The sequence below is a fragment of the Hemiscyllium ocellatum genome, unplaced genomic scaffold, assembly GCF_020745735.1.
Source record: "Hemiscyllium ocellatum isolate sHemOce1 unplaced genomic scaffold, sHemOce1.pat.X.cur. scaffold_2122_pat_ctg1, whole genome shotgun sequence".
Classification (NCBI taxonomy): Eukaryota; Metazoa; Chordata; class Chondrichthyes; order Orectolobiformes; family Hemiscylliidae; genus Hemiscyllium; species Hemiscyllium ocellatum.
Genome location: NW_026867975.1, coordinates 56430 through 84111, shown reverse-complemented (window position 1 = coordinate 84111; position 27682 = coordinate 56430). Strand labels below are relative to the sequence as shown.

The window sequence follows — 27682 nt, the reverse complement described above, 5'->3', positions numbered from 1 at the left end:
GTGGGAGTTGTTTGTATTAAATGGATTTTTGGAGCAGGGAGATGGCTTAAGGGCTTGCTCTGTCCTCTCCTTGTATCAGCCTGGTATTGCAGTGTTTCCAGGAATGGTGCACCCAACGCTTACCCAGTTCAAAAGCAGGTGAATGCAATGTGAATCTCTTGCCTTTGCTAGTTTGCCGTGTTGATGGCAGTCAGTGATTGTTGCATCTATTGTCTTTTCAGTTGCAGGAAACTATCGTCTTTTGTTACGGGTTTTCTGTCTTATGAACCTGCTCTGCAGTTACCTGATGAAGGTGCAGCACGCTGAAAGCCAGGACAGGGGTAACCCCAACGTGCTACAGGGAACATTCTGGAACCAGGGGCCTGCCAGGAAGGTAACTTGCCAATTTGAATGAATGGATTTGCCCTTGTCTGCCGTTTTGGGCTTCTGCGGTCGTTCTTGGAACGTATCCCACCGATGGTACGGCGGGTGGCGGGGGGTGTGGGGTGACTGCTGTAATTTCAAAGAACCCCGTTGGGCTGAAACCTGGTGTTGTGGGATTTTTAACACAGTCAAATCAGGTTGTGGGATCCCATGACTCAGCCAATGTCAAATGGCTATCAGATCAGCCCCCACAGCCCCTTCCCAACCCCCCCGCTCCCCTCCCCCCACCCCCGAGGCAACAAATTTATCCTAATATTTTCTTGAACAAGGAAGAAAGAATGTCTTTAGTCTGTTTCCTGAATAGAGTGAAACCCCCATCTCTGTTTGTTTCTTCGCAAACTACTGTACGGAAGCGACCTGCTTTAGTAGCTACGTCTGTACGTAAAGATTATTCACGCAGACGATCGCCAAGGCTGGAACTGGCTTCAGCTCCCTGGTGCCACCAGGCAGCCGTACTAACCACTGATCCACTGTGCCACCCGTACGATTTGGAACGATTTGTCATCATTTGCGGTGCAAGTAGCGAAACAGTTGTCAGTTTGTCAACTGGGTCGGATTATAATGTTGTCAGCGATCTGCAGCAATGTGAACGGAGATGTCGAATCGAGCTGCTGGTGGTGATGAGGCGCGCTTGCAGCGTGACATGTTTACACGGGGAGATCAGCTCCCTCCCCATTCTCCACAGAGAGTCGGATACAAGTAGAGAGGATATTGAAAGTGGACGATAAAGAAAGGGTGCACGGACGTAATTCGCTTTTCGCAACTTTTCGGATTGATGCGGAATGCCGAGGAGCGAATCCTGTACGTGAGGGAAACGATGATTGGCATTTATGGGCAAGCTACACCAACACAAGGGGAGGCAATGAATAGGATCTTTCCGTCAAGGCCAACATTTCTCGCCCATGCCGAGATCAGCCTGGTGGTGAGCTGCTCTCTCGAACCGCTGCAGTCCAAGTGCTGTCGGTAGCCCCGCGATGCTGTTTGGGCGGGGATTCCCGATTTTGACCCGGTAACACCGGAGGAACAAGGACATATTTGCAATTCAGGACAGCGAGTGCCTCGGCGCGGGGGGAGAGAACTTGCGAATGGTGGTGTTCCCGTGGATCTGCTGCCGTCATCCTTCGAGGCTGCGTTGGCCATGGGTTTGCAAGGTGCTGCCTGAGGAATTCTGGTGAATCTTGTAGATGCCGGGGGAATGATGATGCGGAATGAATGACCCTGCCGCCGCCGCTGTCCCCGATCACCGGGAGAAACCTCTCTGCAGTCGACCTGACGTGCGGTGGCTCCGGCCCGTGCCATCTGATTGGTCGTCAGCGCGACCTACGCGGCTACGTAACGGGAAAAGCACGGGGAAAGCACAGCGACTGCTGCAGAGTGATCTTCCGGTCTGGTTGGATATCTTGGAAGGAAGGTAGACGGTAAGGGAATAAAGGAACTTTGAATATCATCAAACTGATGGAAAGGATAGTCGGCAAATATGACCTCCACCGTTGGAGTATTAATGTGCTATCGCTTCTCGGCCTTTTGGCTTGGAATATGTGTAGTTTCTGTTCTTATCAGTTTAATCGCTGATATCTCCCGAAGGTGGGAGTGTTTGTATTAAATGGATTTTTGGAGCAGGGAGATGGCTTAAGGGCTTGCTCTGTCCTCTCCATGTATCAGCCTGGTATTGCAGTGTTTCCAGGAATGGTGCACCCAACGCTTACCCAAGTTCAAAAGCAGGTGAATGCAATGTGAATCTCTTGCCTTTGCTAGTTTGCCGTGTTGATGGCAGTCAGTGATTGTTGCATCTATTGTCTTTTCAGTTGCAGGAAAACTATCGTCTTTTGTTACGGGTTTTCTGTCTTATGAACCTGCTCTGCAGTTACCTGATGAAGGTGCAGCACGCTGAAAGCCAGGACAGGGGTAACCCCAACGTGCTACAGGGAACATTCTGGAACCAGGGGCCTGCCAGGAAGGTAACTTGCCAATTTGAATGAATGGATTTGCCCTTGTCTGCCGTTTTGGGCTTCTGCGGTCGTTCTTGGAACGTATCCCACCGATGGTACGGCGGTGGCGGGGGGGGGTGACTGCTGTAATTTCAAAGAACCCGTTGGGCTGAAACCTGGTGTTGTGGGATTTTTAACACAGTCAAATCAGGTTGTGGGATCCCATGACTCAGCCAATGTCAAATGGCTATCAGATCAGCCCCCACAGCCCCTTCCCAACCCCCCCGCCTCCCCCCCCACCCCCGAGGCAACAAATTTATCCTAATATTTTCTTGAACAAGGAAGAAATGTCTTTAGTCTGTTTCCTGAATAGAGTGAAACCCCATCTCTGTTTGTTTCTTCGCAAACTACTGTACGGAAGCGACCTGCTTTAGTAGCTACGTCTGTACGTAAAGATTATTCACGCAGACGATCGCCCAAGGCTGGAACTGGCTTCAGCTCCCTGGTGCCACCAGGCAGCCGTACTAACCACTGATCCACTGTGCCACCGTACGATTTGGAACGATTTGTCATCATTTGCGGTGCAAGTAGCGAAACAGTTGTCAGTTTGTCAACTGGGTCGGATTATAATGTTGTCAGCGATCTGCAGCAATGTGAACGGAGATGTCGAATCGAGCTGCTGGTGGTGATGAGGCGCGCTTGCAGCGTGACATGTTTACACGGGGAGATCAGCTCCCTCCCCATTCTCCACAGAGAGTCGGATACAAGTAGAGAGGATATTGAAAGTGGACGATAAAGAAAGGGTGCACGGACGTAATTCGCTTTTCGCAACTTTTCGGATTGATGCGGAATGCCGAGGAGCGAATCCTGTACGTGAGGGAAACGATGATTGGCATTTATGGGCAAGCTACACCAACACAAGGGGAGGCAATGAATAGGATCTTTCCGTCAAGGCCAACATTTCTCGCCCATGCCGAGATCAGCCTGGTGGTGAGCTGCTCTCTCGAACCGCTGCAGTCCAAGTGCTGTCGGTAGCCCCGCGATGCTGTTTGGGCGGGGATTCCCGATTTTGACCCGGTAACACCGGAGGAACAAGGACATATTTGCAATTCAGGACAGCGAGTGCCTCGGCGGGGGGGAGAACTTGCGAATGGTGGTGTTCCCGTGGATCTGCTGCCGTCATCCTTCGAGGCTGCGTTGGCCATGGGTTTGCAAGGTGCTGCCTGAGGAATTCTGGTGAATCTTGTAGATGCCGGGGGAATGAATGACCCTGCCGCCGCCGCTGTCCCCGATCACCGGGAGAAACCTCTCTGCAGTCGACCTGACGTGCGGTGGCTCCGGCCCGTGCCATCTGATTGGTCGTCAGCGCGACCTACGCGGCTACGTAACAGAAAAGCACGGGGAAAGCACAGCGACTGCTGCAGAGTGATCTTCCGGTCTGGTTGGATATCTTGGAAGGAAGGTAGACGGTAAGGGAATAAAGGAACTTTGAATATCATCAAACTGATGGAAAGGATAGTCGGCAAATATGACCTCCACCGTTGGAGTATTAATGTGCTATCGCTTCTCGGCCTTTTGGCTTGGAATATGTGTAGTTTCTGTTCTTATCAGTTTAATCGCTGATATCTCCCGAAGGTGGGAGTGTTTGTATTAAATGGATTTTTGGAGCAGGGAGATGGCTTAAGGGCTTGCTCTGTCCTCTCCATGTATCAGCCTGGTATTGCAGTGTTTCCAGGAATGGTGCACCCAACGCTTACCCAAGTTCAAAAGCAGGTGAATGCAATGTGAATCTCTTGCCTTTGCTAGTTTGCCGTGTTGATGGCAGTCAGTGATTGTTGCATCTATTGTCTTTTCAGTTGCAGGAAACTATCGTCTTTTGTTACGGGTTTTCTGTCTTATGAACCTGCTCTGCAGTTACCTGATGAAGGTGCAGCACGCTGAAAGCCAGGACAGGGGTAACCCCAACGTGCTACAGGGAACATTCTGGAACCAGGGGCCTGCCAGGAAGGTAACTTGCCAATTTGAATGAATGGATTTGCCCTTGTCTGCCGTTTTGGGCTTCTGCGGTCGTTCTTGGAACGTATCCCACCGATGGTACGGCGGTGGCGGGGGGTGGGGTGACTGCTGTAATTTCAAAGAACCCCGTTGGGCTGAAACCTGGTGTTGTGGGATTTTTAACACAGTCAAATCAGGTTGTGGGATCCCATGACTCAGCCAATGTCAAATGGCTATCAGATCAGCCCCCACAGCCCCTTCCCAACCCCCCGCCTCCCCCCCCAACCCCGAGGCAACAAATTTATCCTAATATTTTCTTGAACAAGAAAGAAATGTCTTTAGTCTGTTTCCTGAATAGAGTGAAACCCCCATCTCTGTTTGTTTCTTCGCAAACTACTGTACGGAAGCGACCTGCTTTAGTAGCTACGTCTGTACGTAAAGATTATTCACGCAGACGATCGCCCAAGGCTGGAACTGGCTTCAGCTCCCTGGTGCCACCAGGCAGCCGTACTAACCACTGATCCACTGTGCCACCCGTACGATTTGGAACGATTTGTCATCATTTGCGGTGCAAGTAGCGAAACAGTTGTCAGTTTGTCAACTGGGTCGGATTATAATGTTGTCAGCGATCTGCAGCAATGTGAACGGAGATGTCGAATCGAGCTGCTGGTGGTGATGAGGCGCGCTTGCAGCGTGACATGTTTACACGGGGAGATCAGCTCCCTCCCCATTCTCCACAGAGAGTCGGATACAAGTAGAGAGGATATTGAAAGTGGACGATAAAGAAAGGGTGCACGGACGTAATTCGCTTTTCGCAACTTTTCGGATTGATGCGGAATGCCGAGGAGCGAATCCTGTACGTGAGGGAAACGATGATTGGCATTTATGGGCAAGCTACACCAACACAAGGGGAGGCAATGAATAGGATCTTTCCGTCAAGGCCAACATTTCTCGCCCATGCCGAGATCAGCCTGGTGGTGAGCTGCTCTCTCGAACCGCTGCAGTCCAAGTGCTGTCGGTAGCCCCGCGATGCTGTTTGGGCGGGGATTCCCGATTTTGACCCGGTAACACCGGAGGAACAAGGACATATTTGCAATTCAGGACAGCGAGTGCCTCGGCGGGGGGGGAGAACTTGCGAATGGTGGTGTTCCCGTGGATCTGCTGCCGTCATCCTTCGAGGCTGCGTTGGCCATGGGTTTGCAAGGTGCTGCCTGAGGAATTCTGGTGAATCTTGTAGATGCCGGGGGAATGAATGCCGGGGGAATGAATGACCCTGCCGCCGCCGCTGTCCCCGATCACCGGGGAGAAACCTCTCTGCAGTCGACCTGACGTGCGGTGGCTCCGGCCCGTGCCATCTGATTGGTCGTCAGCGCGACCTACGCGGCTACGTAACAGAGACAGAAAAGCACGGGGAAAGCACAGCGACTGCTGCAGAGTGATCTTCCGGTCTGGTTGGATATCTTGGAAGGAAGGTAGACGGTAAGGGAATAAAGGAACTTTGAATATCATCAAACTGATGGAAAGGATAGTCGGCAAATATGACCTCCACCGTTGGAGTATTAATGTGCTATCGCTTCTCGGCCTTTTGGCTTGGAATATGTGTAGTTTCTGTTCTTATCAGTTTAATCGCTGATATCTCCCGAAGGTGGGAGTGTTTGTATTAAATGGATTTTTGGAGCAGGGAGATGGCTTAAGGGCTTGCTCTGTCCTCTCCATGTATCAGCCTGGTATTGCAGTGTTTCCAGGAATGGTGCACCCAACGCTTACCCAAGTTCAAAAGCAGGTGAATGCAATGTGAATCTCTTGCCTTTGCTAGTTTGCCGTGTTGATGGCAGTCAGTGATTGTTGCATCTATTGTCTTTTCAGTTGCAGGAAACTATCGTCTTTTGTTACGGGTTTTCTGTCTTATGAACCTGCTCTGCAGTTACCTGATGAAGGTGCAGCACGCTGAAAGCCAGGACAGGGGTAACCCCAACGTGCTACAGGGAACATTCTGGAACCAGGGGCCTGCCAGGAAGGTAACTTGCCAATTTGAATGAATGGATTTGACCTTGTCTGCCGTTTTGGGCTTCTGCGGTCGTTCTTGGAACGTATCCCACCGATGGTACGGCGGTGGCGGGGGGTGGGGTGACTGCTGTAATTTCAAAGAACCCCGTTGGGCTGAAACCTGGTGTTGTGGGATTTTTAACACAGTCAAATCAGGTTGTGGGATCCCATGACTCAGCCAATGTCAAATGGCTATCAGATCAGCCCCCACAGCCCCTTCCCAACCCCCCACCCCCGAGGCAACAAATTTATCCTAATATTTTCTTGAACAAGGAAGAAATGTCTTTAGTCTGTTTCCTGAATAGAGTGAAACCCCCATCTCTGTTTGTTTCTTCGCAAACTACTGTACGGAAGCGACCTGCTTTAGTAGCTACGTCTGTACGTAAAGATTATTCACGCAGACGATCGCCCAAGGCTGGAACTGGCTTCAGCTCCCTGGTGCCACCAGGCAGCCGTACTAACCACTGATCCACTGTGCCACCCGTACGATTTGGAACGATTTGTCATCATTTGCGGTGCAAGTAGCGAAACAGTTGTCAGTTTGTCAACTGGGTCGGATTATAATGTTGTCAGCGATCTGCAGCAATGTGAACGGAGATGTCGAATCGAGCTGCTGGTGGTGATGAGGCGCGCTTGCAGCGTGACATGTTTACACGGGGAGATCAGCTCCCTCCCCATTCTCCACAGAGAGTCGGATACAAGTAGAGAGGATATTGAAAGTGGACGATAAAGAAAGGGTGCACGGACGTAATTCGCTTTTCGCAACTTTTCGGATTGATGCGGAATGCCGAGGAGCGAATCCTGTACGTGAGGGAAACGATGATTGGCATTTATGGGCAAGCTACACCAACACAAGGGGAGGCAATGAATAGGATCTTTCCGTCAAGGCCAACATTTCTCGCCCATGCCGAGATCAGCCTGGTGGTGAGCTGCTCTCTCGAACCGCTGCAGTCCAAGTGCTGTCGGTAGCCCCGCGATGCTGTTTGGGCGGGGATTCCCGATTTTGACCCGGTAACACCGGAGGAACAAGGACATATTTGCAATTCAGGACAGCGAGTGCCTCGGCGGGGGGGAGAACTTGCGAATGGTGGTGTTCCCGTGGATCTGCTGCCGTCATCCTTCGAGGCTGCGTTGGCCATGGGTTTGCAAGGTGCTGCCTGAGGAATTCTGGTGAATCTTGTAGATGCCGGGGGAATGAATGACCCTGCCGCCGCCGCTGTCCCCGATCACCGGGAGAAACCTCTCTGCAGTCGACCTGACGTGCGGTGGCTCCGGCCCGTGCCATCTGATTGGTCGTCAGCGCGACCTACGCGGCTACGTAACAGATGGACAGAAAAGCACGGGGAAAGCACAGCGACTGCTGCAGAGTGATCTTCCGGTCTGGTTGGATATCTTGGAAGGAAGGTAGACGGTAAGGGAATAAAGGAACTTTGAATATCATCAAACTGATGGAAAGGATAGTCGGCAAATATGACCTCCACCGTTGGAGTATTAATGTGCTATCGCTTCTCGGCCTTTTGGCTTGGAATATGTGTAGTTTCTGTTCTTATCAGTTTAATCGCTGATATCTCCCGAAGGTGGGAGTGTTTGTATTAAATGGATTTTTGGAGCAGGGAGATGGCTTAAGGGCTTGCTCTGTCCTCTCCATGTATCAGCCTGGTATTGCAGTGTTTCCAGGAATGGTGCACCCAACGCTTACCCAAGTTCAAAAGCAGGTGAATGCAATGTGAATCTCTTGCCTTTGCTAGTTTGCCGTGTTGATGGCAGTCAGTGATTGTTGCATCTATTGTCTTTTCAGTTGCAGGAAACTATCGTCTTTTGTTACGGGTTTTCTGTCTTATGAACCTGCTCTGCAGTTACCTGATGAAGGTGCAGCACGCTGAAAGCCAGGACAGGGGTAACCCCAACGTGCTACAGGGAACATTCTGGAACCAGGGGCCTGCCAGGAAGGTAACTTGCCAATTTGAATGAATGGATTTGCCCTTGTCTGCCGTTTTGGGCTTCTGCGGTCGTTCTTGGAACGTATCCCACCGATGGTACGGCGGTGGCGGGGGGTGGGGTGACTGCTGTAATTTCAAAGAACCCCGTTGGGCTGAAACCTGGTGTTGTGGGATTTTTAACACAGTCAAATCAGGTTGTGGGATCCCATGACTCAGCCAATGTCAAATGGCTATCAGATCAGCCCCACAGCCCCTTCCCAACCCCCCCGCCTCCCCCCCACCCCCGAGGCAACAAATTTATCCTAATATTTTCTTGAACAAGGAAGAAATGTCTTTAGTCTGTTTCCTGAATAGAGTGAAACCCCCATCTCTGTTTGTTTCTTCGCAAACTACTGTACGGAAGCGACCTGCTTTAGTAGCTACGTCTGTACGTAAAGATTATTCACGCAGACGATCGCCCAAGGCTGGAACTGGCTTCAGCTCCCTGGTGCCACCAGGCAGCCGTACTAACCACTGATCCACTGTGCCACCCGTACGATTTGGAACGATTTGTCATCATTTGCGGTGCAAGTAGCGAAACAGTTGTCAGTTTGTCAACTGGGTCGGATTATAATGTTGTCAGCGATCTGCAGCAATGTGAACGGAGATGTCGAATCGAGCTGCTGGTGGTGATGAGGCGCGCTTGCAGCGTGACATGTTTACACGGGGAGATCAGCTCCCTCCCCATTCTCCACAGAGAGTCGGATACAAGTAGAGAGGATATTGAAAGTGGACGATAAAGAAAGGGTGCACGGACGTAATTCGCTTTTCGCAACTTTTCGGATTGATGCGGAATGCCGAGGAGCGAATCCTGTACGTGAGGGAAACGATGATTGGCATTTATGGGCAAGCTACACCAACACAAGGGGAGGCAATGAATAGGATCTTTCCGTCAAGGCCAACATTTCTCGCCCATGCCGAGATCAGCCTGGTGGTGAGCTGCTCTCTCGAACCGCTGCAGTCCAAGTGCTGTCGGTAGCCCCGCGATGCTGTTTGGGCGGGGATTCCCGATTTTGACCCGGTAACACCGGAGGAACAAGGACATATTTGCAATTCAGGACAGCGAGTGCCTCGGCGGGGGGGAGAACTTGCGAATGGTGGTGTTCCCGTGGATCTGCTGCCGTCATCCTTCGAGGCTGCGTTGGCCATGGGTTTGCAAGGTGCTGCCTGAGGAATTCTGGTGAATCTTGTAGATGCCGGGGGAATGAATGACCCTGCCGCCGCCCGCTGTCCCCGATCACCGGGAGAAACCTCTCTGCAGTCGACCTGACGTGCGGTGGCTCCGGCCCGTGCCATCTGATTGGTCGTCAGCGCGACCTACGCGGCTACGTAACAGATGGACAGAAAAGCACGGGGAAAGCACAGCGACTGCTGCAGAGTGATCTTCCGGTCTGGTTGGATATCTTGGAAGGAAGGTAGACGGTAAGGGAATAAAGGAACTTTGAATATCATCAAACTGATGGAAAGGATAGTCGGCAAATATGACCTCCACCGTTGGAGTATTAATGTGCTATCGCTTCTCGGCCTTTTGGCTTGGAATATGTGTAGTTTCTGTTCTTATCAGTTTAATCGCTGATATCTCCCGAAGGTGGGAGTGTTTGTATTAAATGGATTTTTGGAGCAGGGAGATGGCTTAAGGGCTTGCTCTGTCCTCTCCATGTATCAGCCTGGTATTGCAGTGTTTCCAGGAATGGTGCACCCAACGCTTACCCAAGTTCAAAAGCAGGTGAATGCAATGTGAATCTCTTGCCTTTGCTAGTTTGCCGTGTTGATGGCAGTCAGTGATTGTTGCATCTATTGTCTTTTCAGTTGCAGGAAACTATCGTCTTTTGTTACGGGTTTTCTGTCTTATGAACCTGCTCTGCAGTTACCTGATGAAGGTGCAGCACGCTGAAAGCCAGGACAGGGGTAACCCCAACGTGCTACAGGGAACATTCTGGAACCAGGGGCCTGCCAGGAAGGTAACTTGCCAATTTGAATGAATGGATTTGCCCTTGTCTGCCGTTTTGGGCTTCTGCGGTCGTTCTTGGAACGTATCCCACCGATGGTACGGCGGTGGCGGGGGGTGGGGTGACTGCTGTAATTTCAAAGAACCCCGTTGGGCTGAAACCTGGTGTTGTGGGATTTTTAACACAGTCAAATCAGGTTGTGGGATCCCATGACTCAGCCAATGTCAAATGGCTATCAGATCAGCCCCCACAGCCCCTTCCCAACCCCCCCGCCTCCCCCCCCACCCCGAGGCAACAAATTTATCCTAATATTTTCTTGAACAAGGAAGAAATGTCTTTAGTCTGTTTCCTGAATAGAGTGAAACCCCCATCTCTGTTTGTTTCTTCGCAAACTACTGTACGGAAGCGACCTGCTTTAGTAGCTACGTCTGTACGTAAAGATTATTCACGCAGACGATCGCCCAAGGCTGGAACTGGCTTCAGCTCCCTGGTGCCACCAGGCAGCCGTACTAACCACTGATCCACTGTGCCACCCGTACGATTTGGAACGATTTGTCATCATTTGCGGTGCAAGTAGCGAAACAGTTGTCAGTTTGTCAACTGGGTCGGATTATAATGTTGTCAGCGATCTGCAGCAATGTGAACGGAGATGTCGAATCGAGCTGCTGGTGGTGATGAGGCGCGCTTGCAGCGTGACATGTTTACACGGGGAGATCAGCTCCCTCCCCATTCTCCACAGAGAGTCGGATACAAGTAGAGAGGATATTGAAAGTGGACGATAAAGAAAGGGTGCACGGACGTAATTCGCTTTTCGCAACTTTTCGGATTGATGCGGAATGCCGAGGAGCGAATCCTGTACGTGAGGGAAACGATGATTGGCATTTATGGGCAAGCTACACCAACACAAGGGGAGGCAATGAATAGGATCTTTCCGTCAAGGCCAACATTTCTCGCCCATGCCGAGATCAGCCTGGTGGTGAGCTGCTCTCTCGAACCGCTGCAGTCCAAGTGCTGTCGGTAGCCCCGCGATGCTGTTTGGGCGGGGATTCCCGATTTTGACCCGGTAACACCGGAGGAACAAGGACATATTTGCAATTCAGGACAGCGAGTGCCTCGGCGGGGGGGAGAACTTGCGAATGGTGGTGTTCCCGTGGATCTGCTGCCGTCATCCTTCGAGGCTGCGTTGGCCATGGGTTTGCAAGGTGCTGCCTGAGGAATTCTGGTGAATCTTGTAGATGCCGGGGGAATGAATGACCCTGCCGGGGAATGAATGACCCTGCCGCCGCCGCTGTCCCCGATCACCGGGAGAAACCTCTCTGCAGTCGACCTGACGTGCGGTGGCTCCGGCCCGTGCCATCTGATTGGTCGTCAGCGCGACCTACGCGGCTACGTAACAGAAAAGCACGGGGAAAGCACAGCGACTGCTGCAGAGTGATCTTCCGGTCTGGTTGGATATCTTGGAAGGAAGGTAGACGGTAAGGGAATAAAGGAACTTTGAATATCATCAAACTGATGGAAAGGATAGTCGGCAAATATGACCTCCACCGTTGGAGTATTAATGTGCTATCGCTTCTCGGCCTTTTGGCTTGGAATATGTGTAGTTTCTGTTCTTATCAGTTTAATCGCTGATATCTCCCGAAGGTGGGAGTGTTTGTATTAAATGGATTTTTGGAGCAGGGAGATGGCTTAAGGGCTTGCTCTGTCCTCTCCATGTATCAGCCTGGTATTGCAGTGTTTCCAGGAATGGTGCACCCAACGCTTACCCAAGTTCAAAAGCAGGTGAATGCAATGTGAATCTCTTGCCTTTGCTAGTTTGCCGTGTTGATGGCAGTCAGTGATTGTTGCATCTATTGTCTTTTCAGTTGCAGGAAACTATCGTCTTTTGTTACGGGTTTTCTGTCTTATGAACCTGCTCTGCAGTTACCTGATGAAGGTGCAGCACGCTGAAAGCCAGGACAGGGGTAACCCCAACGTGCTACAGGGAACATTCTGGAACCAGGGGCCTGCCAGGAAGGTAACTTGCCAATTTGAATGAATGGATTTGCCCTTGTCTGCCGTTTTGGGCTTCTGCGGTCGTTCTTGGAACGTATCCCACCGATGGTACGGCGGTGGCGGGGGGTGGGGTGACTGCTGTAATTTCAAAGAACCCCGTTGGGCTGAAACCTGGTGTTGTGGGATTTTTAACACAGTCAAATCAGGTTGTGGGATCCCATGACTCAGCCAATGTCAAATGGCTATCAGATCAGCCCCCACAGCCCCTTCCCAACCCCCCCGCCCCCCCCCACCCCGAGGCAACAAATTTATCCTAATATTTTCTTGAACAAGGAAGAAATGTCTTTAGTCTGTTTCCTGAATAGAGTGAAACCCCCATCTCTGTTTGTTTCTTCGCAAACTACTGTACGGAAGCGACCTGCTTTAGTAGCTACGTCTGTACGTAAAGATTATTCACGCAGACGATCGCCCAAGGCTGGAACTGGCTTCAGCTCCCTGGTGCCACCAGGCAGCCGTACTAACCACTGATCCACTGTGCCACCCGTACGATTTGGAACGATTTGTCATCATTTGCGGTGCAAGTAGCGAAACAGTTGTCAGTTTGTCAACTGGGTCGGATTATAATGTTGTCAGCGATCTGCAGCAATGTGAACGGAGATGTCGAATCGAGCTGCTGGTGGTGATGAGGCGCGCTTGCAGCGTGACATGTTTACACGGGGAGATCAGCTCCCTCCCCATTCTCCACAGAGAGTCGGATACAAGTAGAGAGGATATTGAAAGTGGACGATAAAGAAAGGGTGCACGGACGTAATTCGCTTTTCGCAACTTTTCGGATTGATGCGGAATGCCGAGGAGCGAATCCTGTACGTGAGGGAAACGATGATTGGCATTTATGGGCAAGCTACACCAACACAAGGGGAGGCAATGAATAGGATCTTTCCGTCAAGGCCAACATTTCTCGCCCATGCCGAGATCAGCCTGGTGGTGAGCTGCTCTCTCGAACCGCTGCAGTCCAAGTGCTGTCGGTAGCCCCGCGATGCTGTTTGGGCGGGGATTCCCGATTTTGACCCGGTAACACCGGAGGAACAAGGACATATTTGCAATTCAGGACAGCGAGTGCCTCGGCGGGGGGGAGAACTTGCGAATGGTGGTGTTCCCGTGGATCTGCTGCCGTCATCCTTCGAGGCTGCGTTGGCCATGGGTTTGCAAGGTGCTGCCTGAGGAATTCTGGTGAATCTTGTAGATGCCGGGGGAATGAATGACCCTGCCGCCGCCGCTGTCCCCGATCACCGGGAGAAACCTCTCTGCAGTCGACCTGACGTGCGGTGGCTCCGGCCCGTGCCATCTGATTGGTCGTCAGCGCGACCTACGCGGCTACGTAACAGATGGACAGAAAAGCACGGGGAAAGCACAGCGACTGCTGCAGAGTGATCTTCCGGTCTGGTTGGATATCTTGGAAGGAAGGTAGACGGTAAGGGAATAAAGGAACTTTGAATATCATCAAACTGATGGAAAGGATAGTCGGCAAATATGACCTCCACCGTTGGAGTATTAATGTGCTATCGCTTCTCGGCCTTTTGGCTTGGAATATGTGTAGTTTCTGTTCTTATCAGTTTAATCGCTGATATCTCCCGAAGGTGGGAGTGTTTGTATTAAATGGATTTTTGGAGCAGGGAGATGGCTTAAGGGCTTGCTCTGTCCTCTCCATGTATCAGCCTGGTATTGCAGTGTTTCCAGGAATGGTGCACCCAACGCTTACCCAAGTTCAAAAGCAGGTGAATGCAATGTGAATCTCTTGCCTTTGCTAGTTTGCCGTGTTGATGGCAGTCAGTGATTGTTGCATCTATTGTCTTTTCAGTTGCAGGAAACTATCGTCTTTTGTTACGGGTTTTCTGTCTTATGAACCTGCTCTGCAGTTACCTGATGAAGGTGCAGCACGCTGAAAGCCAGGACAGGGGTAACCCCAACGTGCTACAGGGAACATTCTGGAACCAGGGGCCTGCCAGGAAGGTAACTTGCCAATTTGAATGAATGGATTTGCCCTTGTCTGCCGTTTTGGGCTTCTGCGGTCGTTCTTGGAACGTATCCCACCGATGGTACGGCGGTGGCGGGGGGTGGGGTGACTGCTGTAATTTCAAAGAACCCCGTTGGGCTGAAACCTGGTGTTGTGGGATTTTTAACACAGTCAAATCAGGTTGTGGGATCCCATGACTCAGCCAATGTCAAATGGCTATCAGATCAGCCCCCACAGCCCCTTCCCAACCCCCCCGCCTCCCCCCCACCCCGAGGCAACAAATTTATCCTAATATTTTCTTGAACAAGGAAGAAATGTCTTTAGTCTGTTTCCTGAATAGAGTGAAACCCCCATCTCTGTTTGTTTCTTCGCAAACTACTGTACGGAAGCGACCTGCTTTAGTAGCTACGTCTGTACGTAAAGATTATTCACGCAGACGATCGCCCAAGGCTGGAACTGGCTTCAGCTCCCTGGTGCCACCAGGCAGCCGTACTAACCACTGATCCACTGTGCCACCCGTACGATTTGGAACGATTTGTCATCATTTGCGGTGCAAGTAGCGAAACAGTTGTCAGTTTGTCAACTGGGTCGGATTATAATGTTGTCAGCGATCTGCAGCAATGTGAACGGAGATGTCGAATCGAGCTGCTGGTGGTGATGAGGCGCGCTTGCAGCGTGACATGTTTACACGGGGAGATCAGCTCCCTCCCCATTCTCCACAGAGAGTCGGATACAAGTAGAGAGGATATTGAAAGTGGACGATAAAGAAAGGGTGCACGGACGTAATTCGCTTTTCGCAACTTTTCGGATTGATGCGGAATGCCGAGGAGCGAATCCTGTACGTGAGGGAAACGATGATTGGCATTTATGGGCAAGCTACACCAACACAAGGGGAGGCAATGAATAGGATCTTTCCGTCAAGGCCAACATTTCTCGCCCATGCCGAGATCAGCCTGGTGGTGAGCTGCTCTCTCGAACCGCTGCAGTCCAAGTGCTGTCGGTAGCCCCGCGATGCTGTTTGGGCGGGGATTCCCGATTTTGACCCGGTAACACCGGAGGAACAAGGACATATTTGCAATTCAGGACAGCGAGTGCCTCGGCGGGGGGGAGAACTTGCGAATGGTGGTGTTCCCGTGGATCTGCTGCCGTCATCCTTCGAGGCTGCGTTGGCCATGGGTTTGCAAGGTGCTGCCTGAGGAATTCTGGTGAATCTTGTAGATGCCGGGGGAATGAATGACCCTGCCGCCGCCGCTGTCCCCGATCACCGGGAGAAACCTCTCTGCAGTCGACCTGACGTGCGGTGGCTCCGGCCCGTGCCATCTGATTGGTCGTCAGCGCGACCTACGCGGCTACGTAACAGATGGACAGAAAAGCACGGGGAAAGCACAGCGACTGCTGCAGAGTGATCTTCCGGTCTGGTTGGATATCTTGGAAGGAAGGTAGACGGTAAGGGAATAAAGGAACTTTGAATATCATCAAACTGATGGAAAGGATAGTCGGCAAATATGACCTCCACCGTTGGAGTATTAATGTGCTATCGCTTCTCGGCCTTTTGGCTTGGAATATGTGTAGTTTCTGTTCTTATCAGTTTAATCGCTGATATCTCCCGAAGGTGGGAGTGTTTGTATTAAATGGATTTTTGGAGCAGGGAGATGGCTTAAGGGCTTGCTCTGTCCTCTCCATGTATCAGCCTGGTATTGCAGTGTTTCCAGGAATGGTGCACCCAACGCTTACCCAAGTTCAAAAGCAGGTGAATGCAATGTGAATCTCTTGCCTTTGCTAGTTTGCCGTGTTGATGGCAGTCAGTGATTGTTGCATCTATTGTCTTTTCAGTTGCAGGAAACTATCGTCTTTTGTTACGGGTTTTCTGTCTTATGAACCTGCTCTGCAGTTACCTGATGAAGGTGCAGCACGCTGAAAGCCAGGACAGGGGTAACCCCAACGTGCTACAGGGAACATTCTGGAACCAGGGGCCTGCCAGGAAGGTAACTTGCCAATTTGAATGAATGGATTTGCCCTTGTCTGCCGTTTTGGGCTTCTGCGGTCGTTCTTGGAACGTATCCCACCGATGGTACGGCGGTGGCGGGGGGTGGGGTGACTGCTGTAATTTCAAAGAACCCCGTTGGGCTGAAACCTGGTGTTGTGGGATTTTTAACACAGTCAAATCAGGTTGTGGGATCCCATGACTCAGCCAATGTCAAATGGCTATCAGATCAGCCCCCACAGCCCCTTCCCAACCCCCCCGCCTCCCCCCCCACCCCGAGGCAACAAATTTATCCTAATATTTTCTTGAACAAGGAAGAAATGTCTTTAGTCTGTTTCCTGAATAGAGTGAAACCCCCATCTCTGTTTGTTTCTTCGCAAACTACTGTACGGAAGCGACCTGCTTTAGTAGCTACGTCTGTACGTAAAGATTATTCACGCAGACGATCGCCCAAGGCTGGAACTGGCTTCAGCTCCCTGGTGCCACCAGGCAGCCGTACTAACCACTGATCCACTGTGCCACCCGTACGATTTGGAACGATTTGTCATCATTTGCGGTGCAAGTAGCGAAACAGTTGTCAGTTTGTCAACTGGGTCGGATTATAATGTTGTCAGCGATCTGCAGCAATGTGAACGGAGATGTCGAATCGAGCTGCTGGTGGTGATGAGGCGCGCTTGCAGCGTGACATGTTTACACGGGGAGATCAGCTCCCTCCCCATTCTCCACAGAGAGTCGGATACAAGTAGAGAGGATATTGAAAGTGGACGATAAAGAAAGGGTGCACGGACGTAATTCGCTTTTCGCAACTTTTCGGATTGATGCGGAATGCCGAGGAGCGAATCCTGTACGTGAGGGAAACGATGATTGGCATTTATGGGCAAGCTACACCAACACAAGGGGAGGCAATGAATAGGATCTTTCCGTCAAGGCCAACATTTCTCGCCCATGCCGAGATCAGCCTGGTGGTGAGCTGCTCTCTCGAACCGCTGCAGTCCAAGTGCTGTCGGTAGCCCCGCGATGCTGTTTGGGCGGGGATTCCCGATTTTGACCCGGTAACACCGGAGGAACAAGGACATATTTGCAATTCAGGACAGCGAGTGCCTCGGCGGGGGGGAGAACTTGCGAATGGTGGTGTTCCCGTGGATCTGCTGCCGTCATCCTTCGAGGCTGCGTTGGCCATGGGTTTGCAAGGTGCTGCCTGAGGAATTCTGGTGAATCTTGTAGATGTAGATGCCGGGGGAATGAATGACCCTGCCGCCGCCGCTGTCCCCGATCACCGGGAGAAACCTCTCTGCAGTCGACCTGACGTGCGGTGGCTCCGGCCCGTGCCATCTGATTGGTCGTCAGCGCGACCTACGCGGCTACGTAACAGATGGACAGAAAAGCACGGGGAAAGCACAGCGACTGCTGCAGAGTGATCTTCCGGTCTGGTTGGATATCTTGGAAGGAAGGTAGACGGTAAGGGAATAAAGGAACTTTGAATATCATCAAACTGATGGAAAGGATAGTCGGCAAATATGACCTCCACCGTTGGAGTATTAATGTGCTATCGCTTCTCGGCCTTTTGGCTTGGAATATGTGTAGTTTCTGTTCTTATCAGTTTAATCGCTGATATCTCCCGAAGGTGGGAGTGTTTGTATTAAATGGATTTTTGGAGCAGGGAGATGGCTTAAGGGCTTGCTCTGTCCTCTCCATGTATCAGCCTGGTATTGCAGTGTTTCCAGGAATGGTGCACCCAACGCTTACCCAAGTTCAAAAGCAGGTGAATGCAATGTGAATCTCTTGCCTTTGCTAGTTTGCCGTGTTGATGGCAGTCAGTGATTGTTGCATCTATTGTCTTTTCAGTTGCAGGAAACTATCGTCTTTTGTTACGGGTTTTCTGTCTTATGAACCTGCTCTGCAGTTACCTGATGAAGGTGCAGCACGCTGAAAGCCAGGACAGGGGTAACCCCAACGTGCTACAGGGAACATTCTGGAACCAGGGGCCTGCCAGGAAGGTAACTTGCCAATTTGAATGAATGGATTTGCCCTTGTCTGCCGTTTTGGGCTTCTGCGGTCGTTCTTGGAACGTATCCCACCGATGGTACGGCGGTGGCGGGGGGTGGGGTGACTGCTGTAATTTCAAAGAACCCCGTTGGGCTGAAACCTGGTGTTGTGGGATTTTTAACACAGTCAAATCAGGTTGTGGGATCCCATGACTCAGCCAATGTCAAATGGCTATCAGATCAGCCCCCACAGCCCCTTCCCAACCCCCCCGCCTCCCCCCCCAACCCCGAGGCAACAAATTTATCCTAATATTTTCTTGAACAAGAAAGAAATGTCTTTAGTCTGTTTCCTGAATAGAGTGAAACCCCCATCTCTGTTTGTTTCTTCGCAAACTACTGTACGGAAGCGACCTGCTTTAGTAGCTACGTCTGTACGTAAAGATTATTCACGCAGACGATCGCCCAAGGCTGGAACTGGCTTCAGCTCCCTGGTGCCACCAGGCAGCCGTACTAACCACTGATCCACTGTGCCACCCGTACGATTTGGAACGATTTGTCATCATTTGCGGTGCAAGTAGCGAAACAGTTGTCAGTTTGTCAACTGGGTCGGATTATAATGTTGTCAGCGATCTGCAGCAATGTGAACGGAGATGTCGAATCGAGCTGCTGGTGGTGATGAGGCGCGCTTGCAGCGTGACATGTTTACACGGGGAGATCAGCTCCCTCCCCATTCTCCACAGAGAGTCGGATACAAGTAGAGAGGATATTGAAAGTGGACGATAAAGAAAGGGTGCACGGACGTAATTCGCTTTTCGCAACTTTTCGGATTGATGCGGAATGCCGAGGAGCGAATCCTGTACGTGAGGGAAACGATGATTGGCATTTATGGGCAAGCTACACCAACACAAGGGGAGGCAATGAATAGGATCTTTCCGTCAAGGCCAACATTTCTCGCCCATGCCGAGATCAGCCTGGTGGTGAGCTGCTCTCTCGAACCGCTGCAGTCCAAGTGCTGTCGGTAGCCCCGCGATGCTGTTTGGGCGGGGATTCCCGATTTTGACCCGGTAACACCGGAGGAACAAGGACATATTTGCAATTCAGGACAGCGAGTGCCTCGGCGGGGGGGAGAACTTGCGAATGGTGGTGTTCCCGTGGATCTGCTGCCGTCATCCTTCGAGGCTGCGTTGGCCATGGGTTTGCAAGGTGCTGCCTGAGGAATTCTGGTGAATCTTGTAGATGCCGGGGGAATGAATGACCCTGCCGGGGGAATGAATGACCCTGCCGCCGCCGCTGTCCCCGATCACCGGGAGAAACCTCTCTGCAGTCGACCTGACGTGCGGTGGCTCCGGCCCGTGCCATCTGATTGGTCGTCAGCGCGACCTACGCGGCTACGTAACAGAAAAGCACGGGGAAAGCACAGCGACTGCTGCAGAGTGATCTTCCGGTCTGGTTGGATATCTTGGAAGGAAGGTAGACGGTAAGGGAATAAAGGAACTTTGAATATCATCAAACTGATGGAAAGGATAGTCGGCAAATATGACCTCCACCGTTGGAGTATTAATGTGCTATCGCTTCTCGGCCTTTTGGCTTGGAATATGTGTAGTTTCTGTTCTTATCAGTTTAATCGCTGATATCTCCCGAAGGTGGGAGTGTTTGTATTAAATGGATTTTTGGAGCAGGGAGATGGCTTAAGGGCTTGCTCTGTCCTCTCCATGTATCAGCCTGGTATTGCAGTGTTTCCAGGAATGGTGCACCCAACGCTTACCCAAGTTCAAAAGCAGGTGAATGCAATGTGAATCTCTTGCCTTTGCTAGTTTGCCGTGTTGATGGCAGTCAGTGATTGTTGCATCTATTGTCTTTTCAGTTGCAGGAAACTATCGTCTTTTGTTACGGGTTTTCTGTCTTATGAACCTGCTCTGCAGTTACCTGATGAAGGTGCAGCACGCTGAAAGCCAGGACAGGGGTAACCCCAACGTGCTACAGGGAACATTCTGGAACCAGGGGCCTGCCAGGAAGGTAACTTGCCAATTTGAATGAATGGATTTGCCCTTGTCTGCCGTTTTGGGCTTCTGCGGTCGTTCTTGGAACGTATCCCACCGATGGTACGGCGGTGGCGGGGGGTGGGGTGACTGCTGTAATTTCAAAGAACCCCGTTGGGCTGAAACCTGGTGTTGTGGGATTTTTAACACAGTCAAATCAGGTTGTGGGATCCCATGACTCAGCCAATGTCAAATGGCTATCAGATCAGCCCCCACAGCCCCTTCCCAACCCCCCCGCCCCCCCCCACCCCGAGGCAACAAATTTATCCTAATATTTTCTTGAACAAGGAAGAAATGTCTTTAGTCTGTTTCCTGAATAGAGTGAAACCCCCATCTCTGTTTGTTTCTTCGCAAACTACTGTACGGAAGCGACCTGCTTTAGTAGCTACGTCTGTACGTAAAGATTATTCACGCAGACGATCGCCCAAGGCTGGAACTGGCTTCAGCTCCCTGGTGCCACCAGGCAGCCGTACTAACCACTGATCCACTGTGCCACCCGTACGATTTGGAACGATTTGTCATCATTTGCGGTGCAAGTAGCGAAACAGTTGTCAGTTTGTCAACTGGGTCGGATTATAATGTTGTCAGCGATCTGCAGCAATGTGAACGGAGATGTCGAATCGAGCTGCTGGTGGTGATGAGGCGCGCTTGCAGCGTGACATGTTTACACGGGGAGATCAGCTCCCTCCCCATTCTCCACAGAGAGTCGGATACAAGTAGAGAGGATATTGAAAGTGGACGATAAAGAAAGGGTGCACGGACGTAATTCGCTTTTCGCAACTTTTCGGATTGATGCGGAATGCCGAGGAGCGAATCCTGTACGTGAGGGAAACGATGATTGGCATTTATGGGCAAGCTACACCAACACAAGGGGAGGCAATGAATAGGATCTTTCCGTCAAGGCCAACATTTCTCGCCCATGCCGAGATCAGCCTGGTGGTGAGCTGCTCTCTCGAACCGCTGCAGTCCAAGTGCTGTCGGTAGCCCCGCGATGCTGTTTGGGCGGGGATTCCCGATTTTGACCCGGTAACACCGGAGGAACAAGGACATATTTGCAATTCAGGACAGCGAGTGCCTCGGCGGGGGGGAGAACTTGCGAATGGTGGTGTTCCCGTGGATCTGCTGCCGTCATCCTTCGAGGCTGCGTTGGCCATGGGTTTGCAAGGTGCTGCCTGAGGAATTCTGGTGAATCTTGTAGATGCCGGGGGAATGAATGACCCTGCCGCCGCCGCTGTCCCCGATCACCGGGAGAAACCTCTCTGCAGTCGACCTGACGTGCGGTGGCTCCGGCCCGTGCCATCTGATTGGTCGTCAGCGCGACCTACGCGGCTACGTAACAGATGGACAGAAAAGCACGGGGAAAGCACAGCGACTGCTGCAGAGTGATCTTCCGGTCTGGTTGGATATCTTGGAAGGAAGGTAGACGGTAAGGGAATAAAGGAACTTTGAATATCATCAAACTGATGGAAAGGATAGTCGGCAAATATGACCTCCACCGTTGGAGTATTAATGTGCTATCGCTTCTCGGCCTTTTGGCTTGGAATATGTGTAGTTTCTGTTCTTATCAGTTTAATCGCTGATATCTCCCGAAGGTGGGAGTGTTTGTATTAAATGGATTTTTGGAGCAGGGAGATGGCTTAAGGGCTTGCTCTGTCCTCTCCATGTATCAGCCTGGTATTGCAGTGTTTCCAGGAATGGTGCACCCAACGCTTACCCAAGTTCAAAAGCAGGTGAATGCAATGTGAATCTCTTGCCTTTGCTAGTTTGCCGTGTTGATGGCAGTCAGTGATTGTTGCATCTATTGTCTTTTCAGTTGCAGGAAACTATCGTCTTTTGTTACGGGTTTTCTGTCTTATGAACCTGCTCTGCAGTTACCTGATGAAGGTGCAGCACGCTGAAAGCCAGGACAGGGGTAACCCCAACGTGCTACAGGGAACATTCTGGAACCAGGGGCCTGCCAGGAAGGTAACTTGCCAATTTGAATGAATGGATTTGCCCTTGTCTGCCGTTTTGGGCTTCTGCGGTCGTTCTTGGAACGTATCCCACCGATGGTACGGCGGTGGCGGGGGGTGGGGTGACTGCTGTAATTTCAAAGAACCCCGTTGGGCTGAAACCTGGTGTTGTGGGATTTTTAACACAGTCAAATCAGGTTGTGGGATCCCATGACTCAGCCAATGTCAAATGGCTATCAGATCAGCCCCCACAGCCCCTTCCCAACCCCCCCGCCTCCCCCCCCAACCCCGAGGCAACAAATTTATCCTAATATTTTCTTGAACAAGAAAGAAATGTCTTTAGTCTGTTTCCTGAATAGAGTGAAACCCCCATCTCTGTTTGTTTCTTCGCAAACTACTGTACGGAAGCGACCTGCTTTAGTAGCTACGTCTGTACGTAAAGATTATTCACGCAGACGATCGCCCAAGGCTGGAACTGGCTTCAGCTCCCTGGTGCCACCAGGCAGCCGTACTAACCACTGATCCACTGTGCCACCCGTACGATTTGGAACGATTTGTCATCATTTGCGGTGCAAGTAGCGAAACAGTTGTCAGTTTGTCAACTGGGTCGGATTATAATGTTGTCAGCGATCTGCAGCAATGTGAACGGAGATGTCGAATCGAGCTGCTGGTGGTGATGAGGCGCGCTTGCAGCGTGACATGTTTACACGGGGAGATCAGCTCCCTCCCCATTCTCCACAGAGAGTCGGATACAAGTAGAGAGGATATTGAAAGTGGACGATAAAGAAAGGGTGCACGGACGTAATTCGCTTTTCGCAACTTTTCGGATTGATGCGGAATGCCGAGGAGCGAATCCTGTACGTGAGGGAAACGATGATTGGCATTTATGGGCAAGCTACACCAACACAAGGGGAGGCAATGAATAGGATCTTTCCGTCAAGGCCAACATTTCTCGCCCATGCCGAGATCAGCCTGGTGGTGAGCTGCTCTCTCGAACCGCTGCAGTCCAAGTGCTGTCGGTAGCCCCGCGATGCTGTTTGGGCGGGGATTCCCGATTTTGACCCGGTAACACCGGAGGAACAAGGACATATTTGCAATTCAGGACAGCGAGTGCCTCGGCGGGGGGGAGAACTTGCGAATGGTGGTGTTCCCGTGGATCTGCTGCCGTCATCCTTCGAGGCTGCGTTGGCCATGGGTTTGCAAGGTGCTGCCTGAGGAATTCTGGTGAATCTTGTAGATGCCGGGGGAATGAATGACCCTGCCGGGGGAATGAATGACCCTGCCGCCGCCGCTGTCCCCGATCACCGGGAGAAACCTCTCTGCAGTCGACCTGACGTGCGGTGGCTCCGGCCCGTGCCATCTGATTGGTCGTCAGCGCGACCTACGCGGCTACGTAACAGAAAAGCACGGGGAAAGCACAGCGACTGCTGCAGAGTGATCTTCCGGTCTGGTTGGATATCTTGGAAGGAAGGTAGACGGTAAGGGAATAAAGGAACTTTGAATATCATCAAACTGATGGAAAGGATAGTCGGCAAATATGACCTCCACCGTTGGAGTATTAATGTGCTATCGCTTCTCGGCCTTTTGGCTTGGAATATGTGTAGTTTCTGTTCTTATCAGTTTAATCGCTGATATCTCCCGAAGGTGGGAGTGTTTGTATTAAATGGATTTTTGGAGCAGGGAGATGGCTTAAGGGCTTGCTCTGTCCTCTCCATGTATCAGCCTGGTATTGCAGTGTTTCCAGGAATGGTGCACCCAACGCTTACCCAAGTTCAAAAGCAGGTGAATGCAATGTGAATCTCTTGCCTTTGCTAGTTTGCCGTGTTGATGGCAGTCAGTGATTGTTGCATCTATTGTCTTTTCAGTTGCAGGAAACTATCGTCTTTTGTTACGGGTTTTCTGTCTTATGAACCTGCTCTGCAGTTACCTGATGAAGGTGCAGCACGCTGAAAGCCAGGACAGGGGTAACCCCAACGTGCTACAGGGAACATTCTGGAACCAGGGGCCTGCCAGGAAGGTAACTTGCCAATTTGAATGAATGGATTTGCCCTTGTCTGCCGTTTTGGGCTTCTGCGGTCGTTCTTGGAACGTATCCCACCGATGGTACGGCGGTGGCGGGGGGTGGGGTGACTGCTGTAATTTCAAAGAACCCCGTTGGGCTGAAACCTGGTGTTGTGGGATTTTTAACACAGTCAAATCAGGTTGTGGGATCCCATGACTCAGCCAATGTCAAATGGCTATCAGATCAGCCCCCACAGCCCCTTCCCAACCCCCCCGCCTCCCCCCCCACCCCCGAGGCAACAAATTTATCCTAATATTTTCTTGAACAAGGAAGAAATGTCTTTAGTCTGTTTCCTGAATAGAGTGAAACCCCCATCTCTGTTTGTTTCTTCGCAAACTACTGTACGGAAGCGACCTGCTTTAGTAGCTACGTCTGTACGTAAAGATTATTCACGCAGACGATCGCCCAAGGCTGGAACTGGCTTCAGCTCCCTGGTGCCACCAGGCAGCCGTACTAACCACTGATCCACTGTGCCACCCGTACGATTTGGAACGATTTGTCATCATTTGCGGTGCAAGTAGCGAAACAGTTGTCAGTTTGTCAACTGGGTCGGATTATAATGTTGTCAGCGATCTGCAGCAATGTGAACGGAGATGTCGAATCGAGCTGCTGGTGGTGATGAGGCGCGCTTGCAGCGTGACATGTTTACACGGGGAGATCAGCTCCCTCCCCATTCTCCACAGAGAGTCGGATACAAGTAGAGAGGATATTGAAAGTGGACGATAAAGAAAGGGTGCACGGACGTAATTCGCTTTTCGCAACTTTTCGGATTGATGCGGAATGCCGAGGAGCGAATCCTGTACGTGAGGGAAACGATGATTGGCATTTATGGGCAAGCTACACCAACACAAGGGGAGGCAATGAATAGGATCTTTCCGTCAAGGCCAACATTTCTCGCCCATGCCGAGATCAGCCTGGTGGTGAGCTGCTCTCTCGAACCGCTGCAGTCCAAGTGCTGTCGGTAGCCCCGCGATGCTGTTTGGGCGGGGATTCCCGATTTTGACCCGGTAACACCGGAGGAACAAGGACATATTTGCAATTCAGGACAGCGAGTGCCTCGGCGGGGGGGAGAACTTGCGAATGGTGGTGTTCCCGTGGATCTGCTGCCGTCATCCTTCGAGGCTGCGTTGGCCATGGGTTTGCAAGGTGCTGCCTGAGGAATTCTGGTGAATCTTGTAGATGCCGGGGGAATGAATGACCCTGCCGCCGCCGCTGTCCCCGATCACCGGGAGAAACCTCTCTGCAGTCGACCTGACGTGCGGTGGCTCCGGCCCGTGCCATCTGATTGGTCGTCAGCGCGACCTACGCGGCTACGTAACAGATGGACAGAAAAGCACGGGGAAAGCACAGCGACTGCTGCAGAGTGATCTTCCGGTCTGGTTGGATATCTTGGAAGGAAGGTAGACGGTAAGGGAATAAAGGAACTTTGAATATCATCAAACTGATGGAAAGGATAGTCGGCAAATATGACCTCCACCGTTGGAGTATTAATGTGCTATCGCTTCTCGGCCTTTTGGCTTGGAATATGTGTAGTTTCTGTTCTTATCAGTTTAATCGCTGATATCTCCCGAAGGTGGGAGTGTTTGTATTAAATGGATTTTTGGAGCAGGGAGATGGCTTAAGGGCTTGCTCTGTCCTCTCCATGTATCAGCCTGGTATTGCAGTGTTTCCAGGAATGGTGCACCCAACGCTTACCCAAGTTCAAAAGCAGGTGAATGCAATGTGAATCTCTTGCCTTTGCTAGTTTGCCGTGTTGATGGCAGTCAGTGATTGTTGCATCTATTGTCTTTTCAGTTGCAGGAAACTATCGTCTTTTGTTACGGGTTTTCTGTCTTATGAACCTGCTCTGCAGTTACCTGATGAAGGTGCAGCACGCTGAAAGCCAGGACAGGGGTAACCCCAACGTGCTACAGGGAACATTCTGGAACCAGGGGCCTGCCAGGAAGGTAACTTGCCAATTTGAATGAATGGATTTGCCCTTGTCTGCCGTTTTGGGCTTCTGCGGTCGTTCTTGGAACGTATCCCACCGATGGTACGGCGGTGGCGGGGGGTGGGGTGACTGCTGTAATTTCAAAGAACCCCGTTGGGCTGAAACCTGGTGTTGTGGGATTTTTAACACAGTCAAATCAGGTTGTGGGATCCCATGACTCAGCCAATGTCAAATGGCTATCAGATCAGCCCCCACAGCCCCTTCCCAACCCCCCCGCCTCCCCCCCCCACCCCGAGGCAACAAATTTATCCTAATATTTTCTTGAACAAGGAAGAAATGTCTTTAGTCTGTTTCCTGAATAGAGTGAAACCCCCATCTCTGTTTGTTTCTTCGCAAACTACTGTACGGAAGCGACCTGCTTTAGTAGCTACGTCTGTACGTAAAGATTATTCACGCAGACGATCGCCCAAGGCTGGAACTGGCTTCAGCTCCCTGGTGCCACCAGGCAGCCGTACTAACCACTGATCCACTGTGCCACCCGTACGATTTGGAACGATTTGTCATCATTTGCGGTGCAAGTAGCGAAACAGTTGTCAGTTTGTCAACTGGGTCGGATTATAATGTTGTCAGCGATCTGCAGCAATGTGAACGGAGATGTCGAATCGAGCTGCTGGTGGTGATGAGGCGCGCTTGCAGCGTGACATGTTTACACGGGGAGATCAGCTCCCTCCCCATTCTCCACAGAGAGTCGGATACAAGTAGAGAGGATATTGAAAGTGGACGATAAAGAAAGGGTGCACGGACGTAATTCGCTTTTCGCAACTTTTCGGATTGATGCGGAATGCCGAGGAGCGAATCCTGTACGTGAGGGAAACGATGATTGGCATTTATGGGCAAGCTACACCAACACAAGGGGAGGCAATGAATAGGATCTTTCCGTCAAGGCCAACATTTCTCGCCCATGCCGAGATCAGCCTGGTGGTGAGCTGCTCTCTCGAACCGCTGCAGTCCAAGTGCTGTCGGTAGCCCCGCGATGCTGTTTGGGCGGGGATTCCCGATTTTGACCCGGTAACACCGGAGGAACAAGGACATATTTGCAATTCAGGACAGCGAGTGCCTCGGCGGGGGGGAGAACTTGCGAATGGTGGTGTTCCCGTGGATCTGCTGCCGTCATCCTTCGAGGCTGCGTTGGCCATGGGTTTGCAAGGTGCTGCCTGAGGAATTCTGGTGAATCTTGTAGATGCCGGGGGAATGAATGACCCTGCCGCCGCCGCTGTCCCCGATCACCGGGAGAAACCTCTCTGCAGTCGACCTGACGTGCGGTGGCTCCGGCCCGTGCCATCTGATTGGTCGTCAGCGCGACCTACGCGGCTACGTAACAGATGGACAGAAAAGCACGGGGAA

The 27682-nt window shown here is 51.5% G+C and overlaps 13 non-coding genes and 1 pseudogene across 13 annotated transcripts; all 14 read left to right on the top strand.

Moving 5' to 3' along the window:
- Positions 1–117, top strand: LOC132811150 (U2 spliceosomal RNA; annotated as a pseudogene; the record flags this gene model as incomplete).
- A 1814-nt stretch (positions 118–1931) lies between these two features.
- LOC132811149 (U2 spliceosomal RNA) lies at positions 1932–2123 on the top strand. The gene has a single exon (XR_009643221.1). It is a non-coding gene; the product is annotated as a U2 spliceosomal RNA (small nuclear RNA).
- A 1787-nt stretch (positions 2124–3910) lies between these two features.
- Positions 3911–4102, top strand: LOC132811148 (U2 spliceosomal RNA). Its single transcript, XR_009643220.1, has one exon. It is a non-coding gene; the product is annotated as a U2 spliceosomal RNA (small nuclear RNA).
- Positions 4103–5915: 1813 nt separating this feature from the next.
- LOC132811147 (U2 spliceosomal RNA) lies at positions 5916–6107 on the top strand. The gene has a single exon (XR_009643219.1). It is a non-coding gene; the product is annotated as a U2 spliceosomal RNA (small nuclear RNA).
- A 1786-nt stretch (positions 6108–7893) lies between these two features.
- LOC132811146 (U2 spliceosomal RNA) lies at positions 7894–8085 on the top strand. The gene has a single exon (XR_009643218.1). It is a non-coding gene; the product is annotated as a U2 spliceosomal RNA (small nuclear RNA).
- A 1798-nt stretch (positions 8086–9883) lies between these two features.
- Positions 9884–10075, top strand: LOC132811145 (U2 spliceosomal RNA). Its single transcript, XR_009643217.1, has one exon. It is a non-coding gene; the product is annotated as a U2 spliceosomal RNA (small nuclear RNA).
- Positions 10076–11885: 1810 nt separating this feature from the next.
- LOC132811144 (U2 spliceosomal RNA) lies at positions 11886–12077 on the top strand. The gene has a single exon (XR_009643216.1). It is a non-coding gene; the product is annotated as a U2 spliceosomal RNA (small nuclear RNA).
- A 1796-nt stretch (positions 12078–13873) lies between these two features.
- LOC132811143 (U2 spliceosomal RNA) lies at positions 13874–14065 on the top strand. Its single transcript, XR_009643215.1, has one exon. It is a non-coding gene; the product is annotated as a U2 spliceosomal RNA (small nuclear RNA).
- A 1797-nt stretch (positions 14066–15862) lies between these two features.
- LOC132811141 (U2 spliceosomal RNA) lies at positions 15863–16054 on the top strand. Its single transcript, XR_009643213.1, has one exon. It is a non-coding gene; the product is annotated as a U2 spliceosomal RNA (small nuclear RNA).
- Positions 16055–17858: 1804 nt separating this feature from the next.
- On the top strand, positions 17859–18050 carry LOC132811140 (U2 spliceosomal RNA). Its single transcript, XR_009643212.1, has one exon. It is a non-coding gene; the product is annotated as a U2 spliceosomal RNA (small nuclear RNA).
- A 1812-nt stretch (positions 18051–19862) lies between these two features.
- Positions 19863–20054, top strand: LOC132811139 (U2 spliceosomal RNA). Its single transcript, XR_009643211.1, has one exon. It is a non-coding gene; the product is annotated as a U2 spliceosomal RNA (small nuclear RNA).
- Positions 20055–21850: 1796 nt separating this feature from the next.
- On the top strand, positions 21851–22042 carry LOC132811138 (U2 spliceosomal RNA). Its single transcript, XR_009643210.1, has one exon. It is a non-coding gene; the product is annotated as a U2 spliceosomal RNA (small nuclear RNA).
- A 1812-nt stretch (positions 22043–23854) lies between these two features.
- On the top strand, positions 23855–24046 carry LOC132811137 (U2 spliceosomal RNA). Its single transcript, XR_009643209.1, has one exon. It is a non-coding gene; the product is annotated as a U2 spliceosomal RNA (small nuclear RNA).
- A 1799-nt stretch (positions 24047–25845) lies between these two features.
- Positions 25846–26037, top strand: LOC132811135 (U2 spliceosomal RNA). Its single transcript, XR_009643208.1, has one exon. It is a non-coding gene; the product is annotated as a U2 spliceosomal RNA (small nuclear RNA).
- Positions 26038–27682: the final 1645 nt, after the last annotated feature.